This window comes from Peromyscus eremicus, chromosome 20, assembly GCF_949786415.1.
Source record: "Peromyscus eremicus chromosome 20, PerEre_H2_v1, whole genome shotgun sequence".
Lineage (NCBI taxonomy): Eukaryota > Metazoa > Chordata > Mammalia > Rodentia > Cricetidae > Peromyscus > Peromyscus eremicus.
This window is the reverse complement of record NC_081436.1, coordinates 21,294,192-21,313,215: the sequence shown is the minus strand read 5'-3', so window position 1 is coordinate 21,313,215 and position 19,024 is coordinate 21,294,192. Positions and strand designations below refer to the sequence as shown.

At 51.0% G+C, this 19,024-nt stretch overlaps 1 protein-coding gene across 3 annotated transcripts in view; it reads right to left on the bottom strand.

Annotated features, from left to right (window-relative positions):
• Rangap1 (Ran GTPase activating protein 1) overlaps positions 1 to 19,024 on the bottom strand; it is a 187,870-nt gene that overhangs the window by 126,030 nt on the left and 42,816 nt on the right. The gene's annotated exons all lie outside the window — the stretch shown is intronic.

Genomic DNA, 19,024 nt, shown 5'->3' with positions numbered 1-19,024 from the left:
ATAAAAAAACTTTAAAGTCCTGTGCCTTTAATCCCATAACTCAGGAGGCAGAGGCAAGTGGATCTCTGTGAGCTCAAGGCTACCCTGTCTACATAGTTCCAGGACAGCCAGGACTACACAGAGGAAACCCTGTCTTAAAAAAAAAAAAAAAGTCAAACAAATAAATAAATGTAAATAGATAAAGTAAAAAGGCTGGAAAGATGAGATAGCTAAATGAATAAAATGCTTCCGGTGCGGGTGGGAGGACCCTAGCATAAGACAGTTTCCATAGTGCACACAGCTGCAAATGAGACACCATCTCAAGATGAGGTGGAAGGTGAGGACCAGCACCCAAGGCTGTCCTCAGACCTACGTGTGTGTGTGTGTGTGTGTGTGTGTGTGTGTGTGTGACGGCATGAACATCATGCATACACACATAAAACAGCACACACAAAAGACAGTATATTTCAGGGGGGAGCTGTTTGTGAATTCCAGCAATTCTGGAAGATCATCAATTAGAGGTTAGCCTGAGCTACACAGCTATGTTCTTCGTGGCTACATGGCTGTGTTCAGGGCACCATTTACCTCCCTGTCGTATTCACAACATAAAAGGAAATGTTGGGTCCAGAGTAGAAGTCAGAATTTTCTGTTTTCCCTTTCGCCCAATTTTCTGTGTTCATGAGATTTTTCACAAGCAAGAGTTTTGTTTGTTTTGAGTGAGTGTGTATGAATGAATGCATGCAGGTGCCTGTGGAAGCCAGAAGAGGGCATCAGACCCCCTCCATTGGAGTTACTCTGGTCCTTCCTTCGCAAGAGCCAATGGTGCTCATAACCGCTGAGCCATCTCTCTAGCTCTCCAAAGACAAGTCTCATAAACAAGGCTGTAGCCATCTGCAGGGCACCAGCCCTGGCTTGGTTTATTGGTGGCTCTGCATTGGCACCTCTGGGTATGCTGCTCAGAGTTACTCAGGAGCTCTCCTCCAGGGCATGAAGTGACTCGGAGTGGGTGTGCCACCCTCAGCAGTACCCGAAGCAAGTCTCTCTCCCAGCCCGGTGGTGGCACACGCCTTTAATCCCAGCACTCGGGAGGCAGAGGATCTCTGTAAGTTCAAGGCCAGCCTGGTCTACAGAGTGAGTTCCGGGACAGCCAGGGCTACACAGATGGAAAACAACAAAAAGTTTCCTTTTCATCTCCTCTGCCCCCATCCTTCAAACCCTTCTCTGCCTCCATTCCTAGCAGTTCCTGCTTCCTCAGCAAGGCCTCCCCCATGTTTATAGCCAAAGTTGTTCATACTTGGGAATCCCTGTGGTTTGAGGGACCAGGAACCATTTGTAATTTTATTTGTAAAAGAGAAAGATGCATCTGAAGTTCGGAGAATGGCTGTCCCAGTAGGCTTTTTAAAATAGCCATTCTGGCCAGGAGATGGTGGCACATGCCTTTAATTCTAGCAGTTGGGATACAGAGGCAGGCAGATCTCCAGGTTCAAGGCCAGCCTGGTCTACATAGTGAGTTTCATGACAGAGAAACCCTGTGTCAAAAAACCAAATCTGAAAAGGAAAGAAAGAACAGCCATTCTGCAAATAAACCCTGAGAAACTCACAACCCCCTGCCTCATCCTCCTGAGTACTGGGATTAATAGGTGTTTTCTTTTTAATATATAACTTTTAGTTATCTGTGTCTGTATGAGGGTATGTGCACCTGAGTCCGGGGTCCATGGAGACCAGCGACATTGGAGCCTTTGGAGCTGCGGTTACAGTTGGTTGGTAGCTGCCTCACCTGGGTGCTGGGAATTGAACTCAGGACCTCTGCAAGAGCAGTACGAGCTCTTAACCACTGAGCCATCTCTCCAACCACTGGGTGTTGACTTTAAGAGACAACCTCGTGTTACTACTATATAGCTCAGGCTGGCCACCACCTCCACAGCTAGAGGTTTGTATCATCACATTCAGCCAGCAGCCTTGTTTTTGTTTTTATTTTCAATTGTGATCCAGGCAGCAGGCACCGGGGTGTCCTGTGAGCCTCTGCTTACCTTCCACCAGTGGGGTGTACTGCAGATTAGCTTTCGGGGGTCCCTGCTAGTGGAGAAAAACGTCTTCAGGCCTTCATCTGCTGCTCCCACTTCCGCTGCCTCACTGTCCTGGTCCACCCTGAAAACACTCTAGAATGGAATCCGTCTTTAAAGAGGAAGAGAGCCGAGCATTGCGTGGTGGCGCACACCTTTGATTCCAGCGCTCAGGAAGCAGAGGCAGGAATAGCTGTGAGGCCAGCCTGGTCTACAGAGTGAGCTACAGGACAGCCAGGACTATGTAGAGAGACCCTGTCTCGAGGAGGAGGAGGAGGAGGAGGAGGAGGAGGAGGAGGAGGAGGAGGAGGAGGAGGAGGAGGAGGAGGAAGAAAGAAGAAACAAAGTGGGATAGAGATGTAACTCAGCAGTGCAGGGCTTACCTAGTGTGCTTAAGGCAGCGAGTTCAATCCCTGGTGCTGAAATAAACATTACAGAAGAAGAAACTGAGGCTCAGAATTGCCCAAGGTCTCTCCCATATACTATCAGAGCTGAGATTCCAACCTGGGATAAAGAGCCTAACCGCTCGGTGCTTTCGCCATTGATACCCTCCTACCCAAGAGGCCAGTGTCTGGCCCTGCCGTGCTAAAGGAGACACCCCCATCCCCACCCTGCTCCAACTCCCCTGGGCTAGCAGAAGTCGGCCACAGTGGCCAGATCTGACTCACCTTCTCTGGGAGCAGCACCTTCCCATGGGTTAGGGGCTTGGTCTAATAAGAAAAGTGACAAAGAAGTGGCTGGCAATTTCGGCTAACCCTGACAACCGCAGTGCCATGGATCCACACCGTGCAAGATTCGAACCACTCCTGAAGGTTGGCCTCTGACCTCCACACACCTGCACTTGATGCTTCTCCAATAAATAAATGTAAAAAAATAAACAAGGTCTGTCTATTTATTTATTTATTAGATAGGGACCTGGCTGTCCTGGAACAATGTAGACCAGGCTAGCCTCGAACCCCCCGAGATCCACCTGCACTACCACGCCCACCAAGTTCTGCAGGTTCTGGCTCCTTCACGTTTCCTTATGGGAGGGTGTGAAGAGGGACGTTGGAGCTGAGATTCCAGCCACTCACACCTGTGCTCTCTCCCAGGTGTAACTCCGCCCTAGCTGCACAAGGGACAGGACATTCACAGTGACGTTGTTTACAAACAACAGGTCCCCAAAGGAAAGTGATCCCCGTGAGAGCAGCAGTTCACCCCCAGCCTCCTCCTTGATCCTGTCGTGCCCACCTCACGGGGCTCCATAACCTCAGGTTCTGGGGCGCACTCTAATAACCCATTCTTACTAGACTAGTGTCTCCTGGGAGTTGCTTATATGTAAATGTGGGTGGTTAACGAAGTAAGAGGGCACCTATACAGCTGTATAGAAGTCAGCATCCCTGGGGTGGGACTTTTGGTGATAGAGCGGTTTGTTTAATGTGTATACCTTTGAGACAAGGTCTCACTATGTAACCCTGGCTGGCCTGTAACTCTGTATGTAGACCAGACCAGCCTTGAACTTAGAGCAATCCACCTGCCTCTACCTCCTGTTGGATCAAAGGAGTGTGCCACCATATCTGGCTCATTCATTTTCTTCCTTAAATTTTCATTACATTTATTTATTCTCTCTGTATATATGAACATGTGTATATGTGCATACCTATACATGCACATCACAGTGCACATGTGGTCAGAAGACCACTTCCTCCACCACGTGGGTCCCAGGGACTGAGCTCAGGCCATTAGGCTTAGTGGTAAGAGCCTCCACCCAACTGAGCCATCTCTCTGCCTCCCCCAATTTTAAAAATATATATCTCTCTCCGTCTCTTTCTCTCTCTTTCTCATCATTTTTGTTTTGAGACAGGGTTTTCCTGTTTTGCTCGGGCTGGTCCTGAACCCCTAGACTCAAACAATCCTCCTGCCTCAGTCTCCTAAGTAGCAGCTAGGACTATACGTGCAGGCACCATGTCTTCCCTCCCATTTCCCTTCCCAGAGTCACTGTTGACACCCTTAGATCACAGCCCCATCCCACCCAACAACCCTTCCAGTTCTCAAATCCAGTCATGGCCTGCCATCTTACCCACCCTCCCCTGGTCAGCATCCTCCTAATCCCAGATGTACACCTGCAGTCTGTCCTCACAGCAGCCTTGCATCCACCCAGCATGTTCTATGGCTCCCATTACACCCAGAGCCAAATCTGTGCTCACGTCAAAAGGCCCACAGTGGCCAGCCTCCTGCTCCCCAGGCACTACCTGGTATTCAGGTCTAGTTCTTTGAGCGGGTGCCTCCTATGTTACAGCACCTACTTATGGGTGAAATTATTAAGGCAACTCCACGTAGTTAAAAGGGAGGTTTATTTTGTGGGGTAACTCACAAATGAAGGGATAGGTAGGTCGCGGCGTCTAGGAAAGGTGTAGTGCAGTGGTGTTCTCTGGAGAACTCTGCTCGGCCTACCTCCAGCCACATCCGGATCTCGGGTCTTCAGGGTCCTCTCTTGGCCCTGCCTTGTAGGCGTGACAGTTACCGAAGCCTCAGTGGGGGTTGGAACTTCCAGATCAAAGCTGGAATGGCTACCCACTACACCTACTGCCTGTCTGTGCTGCCTGGAGAGGCTTCTGCACTCCTTAGACTCCTGCTTTTCTCTGTGACTACCCAGCAGGATCCATGTTGTCGTGGTAACGAGGCCAGCCACCACTAGGTGGCGATTCAGGCACATGCAGGGCAGTGACTGGGGTCTTGCTTCTGGAGTTGTCCTCAGAGGAAAGTCTCCCCAACCTTTCGCCAGATGGAACTGTGGAACACCAGCGGACTCACTCTCTGCACTACCGGCCTTCCGGGGACTGTAGTGTACACAGTCGAGGGATATCCACAGACCCTGGACCCACTGCCGCAGACTGGGCTTCTAGGCTTTGAGGTTGGGGGGAGTTGGGGGGGCTGGACTCATAGGTTCCAAAGAGTGAAACTGGGGAAAAAGTGACATTGGAGAACTGAGTTCAAGTTCAACCAGAGCACAGGGTATGAGATGAGAGAGTCAACCTGGAGCTGTACCCTCTTTCCCTAACCCTCTGGATACAGTTGACAAGCCGGCCCCAAGCCTGGATTTCTCTGGCTGTCAAAAGGAATGATAAATGTGAGCAAGGACTGGAACTCTATGGGGAGCTGAGCTGGCCTTGCTATGTTATAACTGAGGCTGAGGCGCTTTCTCGGGTGAGTACTGTGTGCAGGCAAGCAGTATGTGGACTTGGGAAGAAGAAGAAGAAGACAAGAAACATGGGGCCTCAATGTCCTGCTGTCAAATAGGACATCTCTGCGGCCTCCCCTGCCCTGAGGCCTGTGACCTGAAATATCCATGTGTCTTCAGTTGTGTGAGTATGATTTTGTGTGTGTGTGTGTGTGTGTGTATCAAGGCCTACGAGTGTGTGCCCACATCCAGGAGCCCTCTTATTTGGCAGAGGGCCAGGAACCAGGATACAAGGGACTTTCATCCTCATGCCAGGAGTGCAAGAGCCGAATGACCAGCTCAGTCAGCAGTATGACAGTATCCCCTTAGAGGGGGCAGCACACCCCGCTTCTAATGCCCCACCCCCACCCCGATAGGTAGATAATCTCTCTCCTTCTCGCCACAGTTACTCCTTATTTGCATTTACATTCAGACCCTTGCAGGGTTTTCCTCCTAAGTGAGCATAGCATCTGATTCCCAACCCTGCCCCTAGACATGGAGGCTATGGACCTGCTGGCAGGGGTGGAGAGTGGAAGGGGATGGAAGAGTTGGGGGAGTAACTATCCTAAGCTCAAAGTCAGGCTAGCTGAATTACTGAGCATTCATTGGACATTTATGTGTAAATAATGATTTGTATATATCTATTTCATTCTCAGAACAACCCTTTAAGTGGTGTGTGTGTGTGTGTGTGTGTGTGTGTGCTGGAGACTGGACTCAAAGCCTTTTTTTTGGTTTCTCTGTGTAGTTTTGGTACCTGTCCTGGATCTCACTCTATAGACCAGGCTGGCCTCGAACTCACAGAGATCTGGCTCTGCCTCCTGAGTGCTGGGATTAAAGGTGTACGCCGCCGCTGCAGCCGCCACCCAGCCCAACCTCCTTTTAAAGGACCTTAATGCCCATTTTACAGATAAGAAAAGAGAGTTTGGTGCTAGAGAAACGGCTCAGTGGTTAAAAGCACGGACTACTCTTGCAGATCTGAGTTTGGTTCCCAGCACCCATATCAGGCACTTCACAATTGCCTGTAACTCTGGCCAGGGGTGCTCTGACAACTTCTGTGGGCACTTTCATCTCCTGGAGGCCCTGTCAGAGCTGCACTCTCCCTCATCTCCCCCCAGATCTCTGGACATATGAGCCCTGGGGACAAGGACCATGTTGGAGTCCTAAGATTCATGGCTAGACCGTTAAAGATTCCCAGCAGTGTTTATAAGAGGGACGACCATGTTGATACTGGCTGGACACTCCTAGATGTCAGGCCTTATGCTGGGTGCTTTTCAGGCATGTTCCCAAGCCATCTTTCCCAGGGTTCTCCTCAGGAATTACATATGTTGACCCCATTGTACAAGTGAGCAAACAGGCATAGAGAGGTGAGATAATCTGCCCAAAGCAGTACAGCTGAGAAATGCCAGGGGCAGGATTCAAACTCGGTCTGTCTAGGTCCAGAGCCTATGTCTCACCCTCTTGCCATTCTAAACTGAACTGTTAGGAGACGGAGATTCTAGTCAGGCATGGTGGGGCACACCTTTGATCCCAGCACTCTGGAGGCAGAGGCAGGTGGATCTCTGAGTTCGAGGCCAGCCTGTCTACAAAGAGAGTTCCAGGACAGCCAGAACTGTTGCACAAAGAAACCCTGTCTCAAAATAACAAAAAGAAAGAAAAAAGAAAATCAAACGTAGCTTGGGTGGCTGCTCTAAGACCCAGCCAGGACTTTGAGCTGTGTAGGGAGTCCACTCGATGGATGTTAGCCCTGGACATGAGATCATGGACCCCCTGTACTCTCCAGGGTTTAGGGTCCCCCAGAGGTGCAAGCAGTTTCTTCTCAAGAGACTTATCTGTTTACCCTGGGCAGGCCTGCATTCTGTCATGACCATAAACACTTAGCACTGGCCTGGGTTCCCCACTGGCCTCTCAAAAGCCTGAAGGTCCACCACATGGACCTGCCTCAACTGAATCTACCAGGCTGAGCTGAATCCCCAGGGGAGACCTTGCCTTGGAGGAGGTGGGAATGGGGGGAGCGTTGGGGGGGAAGGCTGGGGGGTGGGAAGAGGGAGGACAGGGGAATCCGTGGCTGATATGTAAAATTAAATTAATTATAAAATAAAATAATATATAAAAAAAAACCACAATAAATAAATAAATAATCAAGGGGAAAAAAAAGCCTGAAGGATGCCTCCCAGGGAGGGGCATAAGGACTAATTTGAGATGTGGGAAACAGAACAGGGAGTGTGAGGTGGGGTAAGCTGGGTGGAGGGTAGGGAGCTGGCCAAGGCCTGAGAGTTTAAAAATACATCCTGTCAGCTACAGCCTGGGCTCCCAGGGCCTAGTGACGTCACAGGGGCACAGGATGTCCCTGGCAGAGGCTGGGAATAGCAGAGGTGACATGGCAGGGGGAGGGGCCGAGGGACTCCTAATCTACTCCTTTTGTACTGGGGGAGCTCTGTCTGCAGAGAGCACCTACCAGGGACAAAAGGGATCATCAGTCACATTCCTCACAGATTCCATTCTGCATCTGAAAAAATGAGGACCAGGGAGGTTGTTCCTGAGACCCCGCTTTGAGAGATTTGGGGGTCTCTGGACACAAGGAAGCAGTGCTGGCTTAGTGTTTGTGATCCTGGAAGTGGGCTTGGGCGTGGATGGGAGGAGCACTGTTGGGCAGACAGCTCCCTTCGCCCTCGGTGGAGGGCTCTGGGGAGGCCAGAGAACAAACGCAAACTTTGGTTTGGTTTGATGGAGCTTGCCTCTGCTCCAGACCCTGCTCCACACTCCCAGCACCAGAAGGGACCAGGTAGGGAGTAGTACTGAGTACTGTCTTTTTTTTTTTGTTTTGTTTTGTTTTTTGTTTTTTTGTTTTTTTGTTTTTCGAGACAGGGTTTCTCTGTGTAGCTGTGCGCCTTTCCTGGATCTCACTCTGTAGCCCAGGCTGGTCTTGAACTCACAGAGATCCACCTGCCTCTGCTCCCGAGTGCTGGGATTAAAGGCCTGCGCCACCACCGCCTGGCCAAGTACTATCATTTTATAGATGACCCAAGGTGGACACAGTGGTCTGTTCCAAGCCAGACACCCAAGCACATCACGCCCAGCTAGGATGGATCCAGCTCCACTGCTAAGATGGAGTTTGGGGTGGGAGGGAAGCTGGGGTTTATCTTTCCCTCTTCCCTTCTTCCCCCTGCTGTGCTCAGAACAAAATTCAACCCTTCTCCTGGCCAAGATTCTCCTTGGGGCAGCCTTCTCTCTCTTGAATCTGCAACCTGTAAGCCTCAGCCTCACCCAGGTGCTCCCAGATCCCCAAAGTGATTGCTATTTCGGGCCTCTGAGCGGTTGAACAAGCTGTTCCGGCTGTGTGGATTGACCCCACCTGTCTCTGCCTAGGAACCTTCCAGTGCTGACTGAGCCACCCACTACACCATCAGACAACAATCACGATGATGACTGAGGTTGCTGTCTTTCTCTTTGTGGGCCAGTATGTTCGCAATGATTGGACCTTTTTTGTTTTGGTTTTGTTTTTTATTTTTCGAGACAGTTTCTCTGTGTAGCCTTGGCTGTCCTGGAACTCACTCTGTAGACTAGGCTGGCTTTGGAACTCACAGAGAACCACCAGCCTTTGCCTCCCAAGTGCTGGAATTAAAGGTGTGTGCACTACCACCGCCCGACCTGTTTCGCTTTGTAGTCCTGGCTGGCCTCGAACTCACAGAAATCTGCCTGCCTCTGCCTCTTGCCACCACCGCCGCCGCCGCCGGGCTTGGGCCTTCATTTTTATTCATCTCTCCAATCCCAGTGTCTAACATTTGCCTGGATAAGGGAATTAAATTGGGTCTTGAGTCTGTCCCATTCTAGAATGGACTTTGTCCACGTCTCATGTCCTATCCAAACCCTGTAAAACGGGGAAGTGTGAGCAAGGTCCACGCTTTAGGGTTTATAGAGGCTGAGGTTGGCTGTATCTCTGAAGGGCATTAAGAGGATGGGGAACAGAGGGTGGGGACACTTGAGGTCAAGTTTGGCTGTTCCTACTTGGTTGGCCCCATCTATCCTCCAGGGAGGCCATCAAGTCCTGTCTGCCCCGACTTTTCACCCAGCTCATGAAATCAATGCAGGCCTCAGTCCCTGTCTGCCCCTCCTACTTACCCCGCTTGATTCCAAACCTTAGAAACCCTGAGGAGGGGCCTGGCACTGGGGAGGTAGAGGCAGACCGACCCCTCTGAGTTTAGAAGCCAGCCAGGGATACATAGTGACTCTGTCGGAAAGTGAAGCAAAATCGAATCAAATCCTGGGGATGCAGAGGTTCAATTATTGCTAAGGTGACCCGTGCGTAAGTGCAGGGGGCCCTGATGTGGAAACCTGGATCCAGCAATGTTGAGCAGCCTCCCAGTGACTGTAGCCCTGCTTTAGGGGCGCCTCCCTGGGGCAACAGTGAAGTGGAGGACGATGTCCTGATCAGGTGAGGTAATGCAAAGGGCGATCCGCAGCGGCCTTATGCCCCTTCGTCCTTTCTCAGGAGTGAGGGGCTGTACCAGCCCCGGCACCTGCAGAATCAGTTCTGGGCAACGGGGCCCGGCATAAACATCGCCAAGGCGGATGACGAAGTCAGCGCCAGTCGGCTGCAGGAACTGAACCGCCGCCCCGGACAGCGCGGGGGCGAGTGGGGTTCCAGCAAGCAGGTACTCCTGGCACACCAGCTCCTCCTCCTTCCCCGCATCCCAACTCTCCTACTCCCTCCCTGCATCCCGGCTCACTCCTCCCTCCCCAGGCCCGGGACACGGAGGCCAGCACGGCGGGCGCCGTGGGGGCCGTGCAGTCACGCGCAGGGAACAGCAGGCTATTCATAGGAGGACGTCCCCGCCTGCCCGGCCCTCGCCTCGCCTTACATAACCTTCCTTTCCTTCTTCCTCCTGTGTGCTCTGCGGGGCGGGGGGGAGCAGCCTCGTGGAGCCCAGCCTCCCCTTACTGCCCACAAGGGAAACTGAGGGCTAGCTCAAGCTGGGCACTCCCACTGCTTACGGGCATGGCTGCCTATGACGGCAGAGATGGGTGCACAGCCCAGCCCCACCTGGGACCGTGGCTTCTCTTGCTCTGGGGGAGGTCTCCTGCTCAGGAAGTTTTCCTTCCAGGGTCACCCCACCTGGTCAGGGAAGCATGCAGGTGCCTGGGCCTTGCCTCTTCTCGGTGACCTTGGGCCAGTTGTGCCTCTGAGTCTCAGTATACCTACCTACAAAATGGCCTTTCCTTCTGACATAGTAAAAAAAAAAAAAAAAAAGCCTTGTCACCTTGTAAATATAGCCAGTGACTGGGGAGCTTACTTAATGGTCCCTGATGCTCTCTCAGAGAACCTGGCATAGAACCCCGCCCTGAGTACCTGGGGCAGTCAACTCCTTGTGGACCTTGGTCTCTGCTCAGGGAGCCTGTGGTCCTACTTGTCTCTTGGCTCGGCCACAGGTGGAGCTGGAGTCCGTGTCCAGTTGTCCAGTGCCAGTATGACCACCAGGAACAGGACACCTAATAGTCATTGCAGTCCCTCCTCCCACATTCTCATCTTAGTGGACCACTATCTGTGCCAAGTTGTGTGTCTGAAGTGTGTGTGTGTGTGTGTGTGTGTGTGTGTGTGTGTGTCTAAAGTGTGTGTGTGTCTAAAGTGTGCGCGCATGCTCACATGCTTACTACAACTCTGGCCTGGTATTTACAACAAAGACCAGGCCTATCTGTAAGTGGCAAAGACCCACCTGCCCCAGCCTCCCAATTGCTGGGAGGATGAAAGGTTGTCTGGGACTCACCATGCAGCCCAGACTGGCCACAGAATTGAAGCAGTCCCAGACGGCTCCACCGCTTGTCTTAAGCATCTAATAAGAGTAATTTTTTCTAGGAATGGGAGACATCTGGGCCTCCTCTGGCAGCTTTGACTCATTTGCAAAGTGGAGACAGTCACCTTCTCCTTTTCTCTCCGAAGCCTGGTTTACCCGCAGGATGAGAACCATTGTACCTGCTCCACTTAATAGCCTGGAATGTGAGCCAGGGCGGCTCATCTTACCTCCAGTGACAAAGGGGAGGGGCAACATCGGTGTCCTTCTACAGTTGAGGAAAAGGAAGAATGAAGGAACTCCATGGGACATCCTGGTTTGCATTTTCTTACCATAGCCTCTGGGTTGTAGGCCAGCACTAGAGAAGGAAATACAGAAGTTTTTCAGGGGAGCTGGAGAGGTGGCCCAGCAGGTCCAAGTGCTTGGTACTCTTACAGAGGACCCAAGTTCCATTCCCAGAGCCCATATGAGACAGCTCACAACTTGCATATAACCCTTTTCTGGCCTCTGCACACACATGCATATATCCACATGTACGCACACAGTTTAACACCTAAATAAAAAAAAATCTTAAAAAAAAAAAAAAAGGCTGGGGAAACCGGCAGTCATTCTCCTGATGAGCTGTAACTTTGTAAGTGACACTGCCGTGTTCAGGACAGGGCTCCAGGTCCACGTGTGGCAGCACCACACTCTATGTCCTTCAGTCAATGTTTGCTGAATGAGTGAAGGAATGCCTGTAACCCTCTGCCCCCCACCCCACCCCCCCAGCCCAGCCTTCCTTAGTACTTGGCTCATGTGCCTGGGACTCTGCCAACAATGTCCATAATGAGGCCAGGCATCTGGGGTCATCTATTGTGTCCCAAGGAGCCCCTTAGCCCTTCTCTGATCCAGCCCCGGCTTTGAGAACCCTCTAGGGGCCACTCAGCTGGCCTTTACTCTTGGCCCACAGGGGTAGCTAGTAGGGAGGCTCCCTTCCCTCTACTGACTCCTGTGAGTCCCTCCCGTATACAATGAGAGGGAAGAGCTGACTATGGCGTTTTCAACAATGCACACCAAGTTCCTGCCACACAGGAGCCTTTAATAAACAAAGGCCATTACTGCTTATTAAGGTGGTCACAATAGTGAAGCTTATTCCATTAAGTGCCTTCTGGGTGAGAGTCCCCATCTCAAGGCCTGCTATGTACTCACCCCCGAAGAAGCAGCTGCCACTTTTCAGCTAAAGAGCTCTATTTCAGAGCCAGGTGTGGTGGCGCACACCTTTAAACCCAGCTCTCACGAGGCAGAGGCTCGCAGATCTCTGTGACTTCAAGGCCACCCGAGGCAGCAGAGTGAGACTCTGTCTCAAAACTTAAAAACAAAAGGGCAGAGTTTTAGAGGGGCCGTCACTTAATCAAGTCGTAAGGCTAGTAAGGAAGTCAGGTGAGCAATCCAGGTCAGCATTTTGGGGGTTCTGCTTTTTTTTTTTTTTCTTTTTCAAGACAAGGTTTCTCTGTGAAACAGTCTTGGCTGTCCTGGAACTCACTCTGTAGACCAGGCTGGCCTCTAACTCCAGAGATCCACCTGTCCCGGCCTCCCAAGTGCTGAAACTAAAGGCGTGCACCACCACCGACCGGCTGGGGGTTCTGCTCTTAAAGAATTTTGCTCAAATGGTAGCAGTCAGTGATATAGGGAAACAGAGATACCAGGTAGAGAGGGATTGCTGAGGTCCCCGCAGGGTGTCAAGCTCCTTCCTCCAAAGAACTGGCCCTGTCCTTGGCCAAGGCGGCAGGACAGGTTGTAAGAACAAGCCCTTTGCTCAGGCTGGCTGCCCCCCACCCAGTCGGCCAGCTGCCCATACCCTCTGCCAGCCACTGTTCCCTGTCACTCAGCCAAGCTGTGAAGCAGTCTAGGACATTGTGTCCAGAGAGAGGTCCCAGCAGGCTCCCTACCTCCGAGACCCATGGTGCTGAACTGGCCCGCCCCTCTGGGCCTTGGGCCAACTTGGCCTTGTCCCCAGCCCTGACATGAACAGGAGGCCAGTGCTGCCCTCCCAGAGACTGAGGTTCAGCTAGTTCTCTGCCTACCTTGCTTCCAGCCTTTCCTAAGAGGGGTACCCTGCTCATGCCTTTGCCTAGAGGCCAACTTCTGACAAGTCCCATGGGACAGGCTCCCTGGGTACCTCTCAGGACAAGCCGGCTGGACGCGGAGATGCCTGTTCTTCTGCCTTACAAATTTTTTTCTCCTTTGCCTGTATCAATATGCCAGCCAGCTGATTCAAGGTGAGAGGCCCTCTTAGACAGAGACCCAACTATGTATGTGGGGCCCTGTGCCCTGTGAGATGGGTGCGGTCTTGTCTCTCCACTGAAAGATAAGAAAGTTGAATGCAGAGAGAGGGCCAGCTTTATGCAAAGCCACACAGCATAAAGTGACCCCACAGTGTCAAGCAGGATGGGGGCTGAGGGACATGGCCCTCAGGACATTTGTTACCCATACTTCCATTTGTAACTTCATTATTGTTTTTGTTTGTTTGTTTGTTTGTTTGTTTGTTTTGGAGACATCATCTCATGTAATCCAGGCTGGCCTCAAACTCAGCATGTAGCCTAGGGGGGCCTTGAACTGCGGTCCTCTTGCTACCACTTCCTAAGTGAGGGATTGCAAGGGTGTCCCACCACGTCTGGCTTTAATTGGACACATTTTGACAATACCCATGAATCCATGACCACCCACAACCAAAGTAAAAGATCTGTGTGTTAACCGTCAGGGTTTCCTGGTCCTTTTTTATCTTCCCTTCATGGCTGTCCCTGCCCCATCCCCAGGCATCCACTAATCTGCTGCTTTTAGATTAGTTGACATTTTCTGTCATTTTCTCTGAGTGGAACCTAACAGTATGCATTCTTCCCTCTTCAGTCCGGCTGACATTCTGCATTTTTATTTGGAGATTCACCCATGTTGTCCCATGTCATCAGCGGTTCGATATTTTTTAATCACAGAATAATAGTCCCTAGCACGGATGTACTACACAATCTGTTCTATCGCAAGGACAGTAAGATGTTTCCACTTTGGAGATCTATTTATTTATCTATCTATCTATTTATTTATTTATTTTTGTTGTGGTGGTTTTTTGGTTTTTCGAGACAGGGTTTCTCTGTGTAGTTTTGGTACCTGTCCTGGATCTCACTCTGTAGACCAGGCAGGCCTTGAACTCACAGAGATCTGCCTGGCTCTGCCTCCCAAGTTCTGGGATTAAAGCATGAGCCACCATACCTAGCATACTGCTTCTTATGGGAAATACACAGCCATGAAATAGTTAGATCATTTGGTAAACACATGATGGTAACAAAGATTGCCTCTGTGTTTTATTTGTTTGCTTGTTTCCTTGAAAAAGGGTTCCAGTGTATAGTCCTGGCTGGCCTGGAACTGGCCATGTAGACCAGGCTAGCCTTGAACTTTTCACATTCCTGCTTCTGACTCCTGAGAGTCAGGAGTCATGTGTGTGTGCCACCACACCTGACTTTCCTGTTTTCTTAATTTTTTTTTAAAGTTACGTCTATTGATTTACATTGTATGGGGTAGGGCAGGGGTATGTGCACTACACACACTTGTGGAATCAAGGATGACTTGCTGGGTTCTTTCCTTCTACCATGTAGGTCCCAGGGCTCAAAACTGTCAGGCTGGTGGCAGGTGCCATTACTTGGGCTTTCTTTTAAAGTTTCACATTTCTACATTTGTGTACTCTGACTGGCCCTGGTGGCTTCATGGAGTCATCCACACTTGCTATGCTCATGACTTTGGCTTCTCTAACCTTGAGTCTTTCTTTTTCTTTTGATTTTTCAAGACAGGGTTTCTCCAGGAGGCAGAGGCAGGCGGATCTCTGTGAGTTTGAGACCAGCCTGGGCTACAGAGTGAGTTCCAGGAAAGGCACAAAGCTACACAGAGAAACCCTGTCTCGAAAAAACAAACAAACAAAAAAGACAGAGTTTCTCTGTGTAGCCCTGGCTGTCCTGGAACTCACTCTGTAGACCAGGCTGGCCTTGAACTTAGAGATCTGCCTGCCTCTGCTTCCCCAGTGCTGGGATTAAAGGCATGTGCCACCACCGTTACCTTGAGTTTTGGTCTTCCTCTGGTTTCACCACCAAACCCTCGGGGTCCCCTCAATACCAAGTCCAAGGGATCTCACCAGGTTCCACTGTGGTACTTGGTACATGAGCAGGCCCTAGTTCCTCCCCTACTGGCTTTTATCCACCCTTCTACCCTCTGAAAAGCCTACCAGGGCCAGGCAGAAGTGTTGGAGCCCATTTGGGTTTCCTAGTGGCTTTACCCAGCAGGTCCGCATAGAGAGGATGATTGGACCACAGGCCTGAGTGCAGGTGTCTGAGATGGCATGCACTTGGCTGTGCTGGGGGAGGAGGTCTTTTGCTCCACCCCTTGGCATTTCTTTAAATACCCTAGGGCAGAGACAGTCAGGGCCCGATGGATTAGGATCCAGGCCCTCTCGAGGCTATCCTGTATTTTTCTTTTTTTTTTTTTTTTTTGGTTTTTCGAGACAGGGTTTCTCTGTGTAGCTTTGCGCCTTTCCTGGAACTCACTTGGTAGCCCAGGCTGGCCTCGAACTCACAGAGATCTGCCTGCCTCTGCCTTCCGAGTGCTGGGATTAAAGACGTGCGCCACCACCGCCCGGCTATCCTGTATTTTTCATCTGTTTCTCCCCCCCCCCCCACTATCCTTCTATCTAATATTTCCTGCTGCTCCTACTCAAGAGTACTCTAGGGGAAATATGGGGGTGAGGGATGGGCCCCCACACGGAAGCCTCCTCTCTGCACTCATTGCTCCCTAAGTTTTCTTCTGGTGTGGATCTCCTCAGGGTTTTGAAGGCAGGATGATCAGGCTTTGTTCCCATCATCCTCCTCCACCTCCAGAATGCCCCATCACACCTAAGGACAGGGCCTGGGCTTCTCCTCAGCTCAAAGCCTACCGTAGCAAGGAGGGTTCTGGAAGGGTTTGTCAGTTGAATATGTGAAAGAAAAGTTCAGCTGGGCACCCGGGAGGCAGAGGCAGGCAGATCTCTGTGAGTTCGAGGCCAGCCTGGGCTATAGAGTGAGTTCCAGGACAGGCTCCAAAGCTACACAGAGAAACCTTGTCTCGAAAAAAAAACAAAAAAACAAAAAAAACCAAAACAAAACAAAAAAAGATTCAGTTATAAAAGAAGCTACCTGTAGTAAGGCATGATGGTGCAGGCCTTTAATCCCAGCACTCAGGAGGCAGAGCCAGGCAGATCTCTCGAATTTGAGGACATTCTGGTCTCCATAACAAATTCCAAGACATCTAAGGCTATATATACCTTGTCTAAAAAGAAAGTAGTAGCTCCCCCCCCCCCCCCCCCCCAGACACGGTCTCATGTAAGCAAGGTTGGCTTCAAACTCCTGCATAGTCAAGGATGATCTTAAACTCCAGCTCCCAAGTACTGGGGTTAGAGGCTGGCACCACTTCACCCAGTTTATCGGTGCTAGGGATGGAACCCAGGACTTCATGAACGCTAGGCAAGCACTCTACCAGTTGAGTTACATCTCCACATTTCTTTGTTTGTAGTAAGGAGAACCTCACTTCAAGAGACAGGAATTTTGTCTTCTATTTATCCCGTATTTTCCTCCTGCCTAAAAAAGTGTCAGCCCGCCGGGCGGTGGTGGCGCACGCCTTTAATCCCAGCACTCGGGAGGCAGAGCCAGGTGGATCTCTGTGAGTTCGAGGCCAGCCTGGACTACCAAGTGAGTTCCAGGAAAGGCGCAAAGCTACACAGAGAAACCCTGTCTCGAAAAACCAAAAAAAAAAAAAAAAAAAAAAAAAAAAAAAAAAAAAAGTGTCAGCCCTAGGGTTGGGGATTTAGCTCAGTGGTAAAGCGCTTGCCTAGCAAGCGCAAGGCCCTGGGTTCAGTCCTCAGCTCCGGAAAAATAACAACAACAACAAAATGTCACCCCTTATGGAGGCTCTGTGTTTTTTGTTAGGCATGCTAGGTTAGGCAAGTGCTCTACCACTGAACTACATTCCTGGCTCCATGTTGAATGTTGAATGTTGTGTGTGGAATAGAGTGGATTGGGTCAGAGCAGAGCTAGAAGAACCCAGAGATCCAGGCCGCAGGCCTTTTCTCCTTTCCAGTCTTCCCTAGTTCTACTGTAGCCCAGGAGTAGTTTGGTGAGGTCTTGTGTGTGGAGGGTGTCTTAGCTGTCCCGTGGTCCTGCCTCGGAACTTGCCCATCATGTCACCCTTTCTACCCAGGAATGGTGTCATAGGTGCCTCACCAGAGCAGGGAATGGCGCTAGCCAGGAACAGCTCAAATGGCCTAGCTAAAGAGGGGCTTGGGCCTACGGTTGCTTATTGTACAAATGGGAATGGATGTCAAGAGAATTTCAAGGTCACACAGTGAATTGGCAGCTTTGAGGACCTAGAACCTACTTCTCTTTGCTGGCAATGAAGCTCCCTAAATTCAAAATCAGATTGCCTAGGGGCTTGGAGACTTTCTGGCTGGGCCCTGAAAAGACTTGGCCAGACTGATCAGGTTCATGGCAAGGAGGAGGGGGTGCACCTCTCTATGTTGATACACTCACAAGGAGAAGTAGAGGACACCGAGTGTCATCCTGTGGCCTAAGGACACTGACTCAGGCAGGCCTTGACAAGGGAGCAGGGTTCACTGTGAGTCACCCCTATTTCTCTACCTGCCTCTCCAGGGAAAAATTCCCAGGAGGTTTCAGGGACACGCGTCAAAGGCTCCTCCTATCCTGAGGCAAGAGGCCCGGTCCCAGGAGAAGAGTAGAGCTCACCACACTTCACCTCTTGCTGAGACAAGCAGCCTCCCATCTAGGCAAAGGGCAGGGCAGAAGCAACTCAAGCTCTGCTCTGAGAAGTTTCCTTTTCCACCCAGCTTGGGTTTCGGCCTGTTTGCTGATGTAGGGAGGTGTAACTGGACTGGGTTGGCCGGAGCATTTGAAGATGGACAATAAAGCCATGACGAAAATGATACTTGCCTTGTTTGATCCAGACCAGTCAGTGTGCTCAGCATTTTCCCACCCATCATTTCATCTTCACAAGGAGGTGCAATTAGTAGCCCCATCTTTTTTTTTTTTTTTTTTTTGGTTTTTCGAGACAGGGTTTCTCTGTGTAGCTTTGCGCCTTTCCTGGGACTCACTTGGTAGCCCAGGCTGGCCTCGAACTCACAGAGATCCGCCTGGCTCTGCCTCCCGAGTGCTGGGATTAAAGGCGTGCGCCACCACCGCCCGGCCAGTAGCCCCATCTTAAGAGAGGAGGGAATGAGGCGGAGAAGCAGCGGAGTGGTCTGTTCAAGGGTTCCCAGCTGGCAAGTGGCAGGGTGGGCCTGGAACCTGTCTGGAGGGGCAGGGTTTACTCTTCCGGACAGGCTCCCTAGAGCCTTGCCTTTCTCTTCTGTAGCTAACTTGGACTGTCTTCACTGTTTCCAGGAAGCCTTCTGTGGTCTGTGTTCTCCCAGAGCCTTGTGCTTGTATGGCTTGACACTGCTCTGCTACCTGGAGTCCCAGAATCCCATGCATAAATGAGTCCTTTTGGGAAGGACCCTTGGAGTCTACCAGAACGTTTATTTTTTATAAATAAGCTTGGTAGCAAGTGACCTTACCCTCTGAGTCATCTCTCCCTGGCCCCAGAAAATTCTTTCTACCCCTTTGTTGCAGGAAGGGCCCCAGGGAGCCCCCCATCGATCCTCTAGATCTCCTCTCTCACACCTCTTCAGAGCCACTGAGCTGTTTGGGACTAAATGGAGGTCTGAATGTGTGAGGATGCATTGCCCAAGCCCTTCATGTCCACGTATGTGTTGGGAAGTTGAGCAGATCGTGGTACCTGCTGAGTCAGGACCTGTGTTTACAGTAGTATAAATAGGAGTGAATGGCTGAGAGGCCATCTCAACCCTGTCCTGGGCCCCCTGTTGACAGGCAACTTGGACCCGGGGCATAGAGATAGGCTGGCCTTCTGTCAGGACCTCTATGACTGGCTCTGTG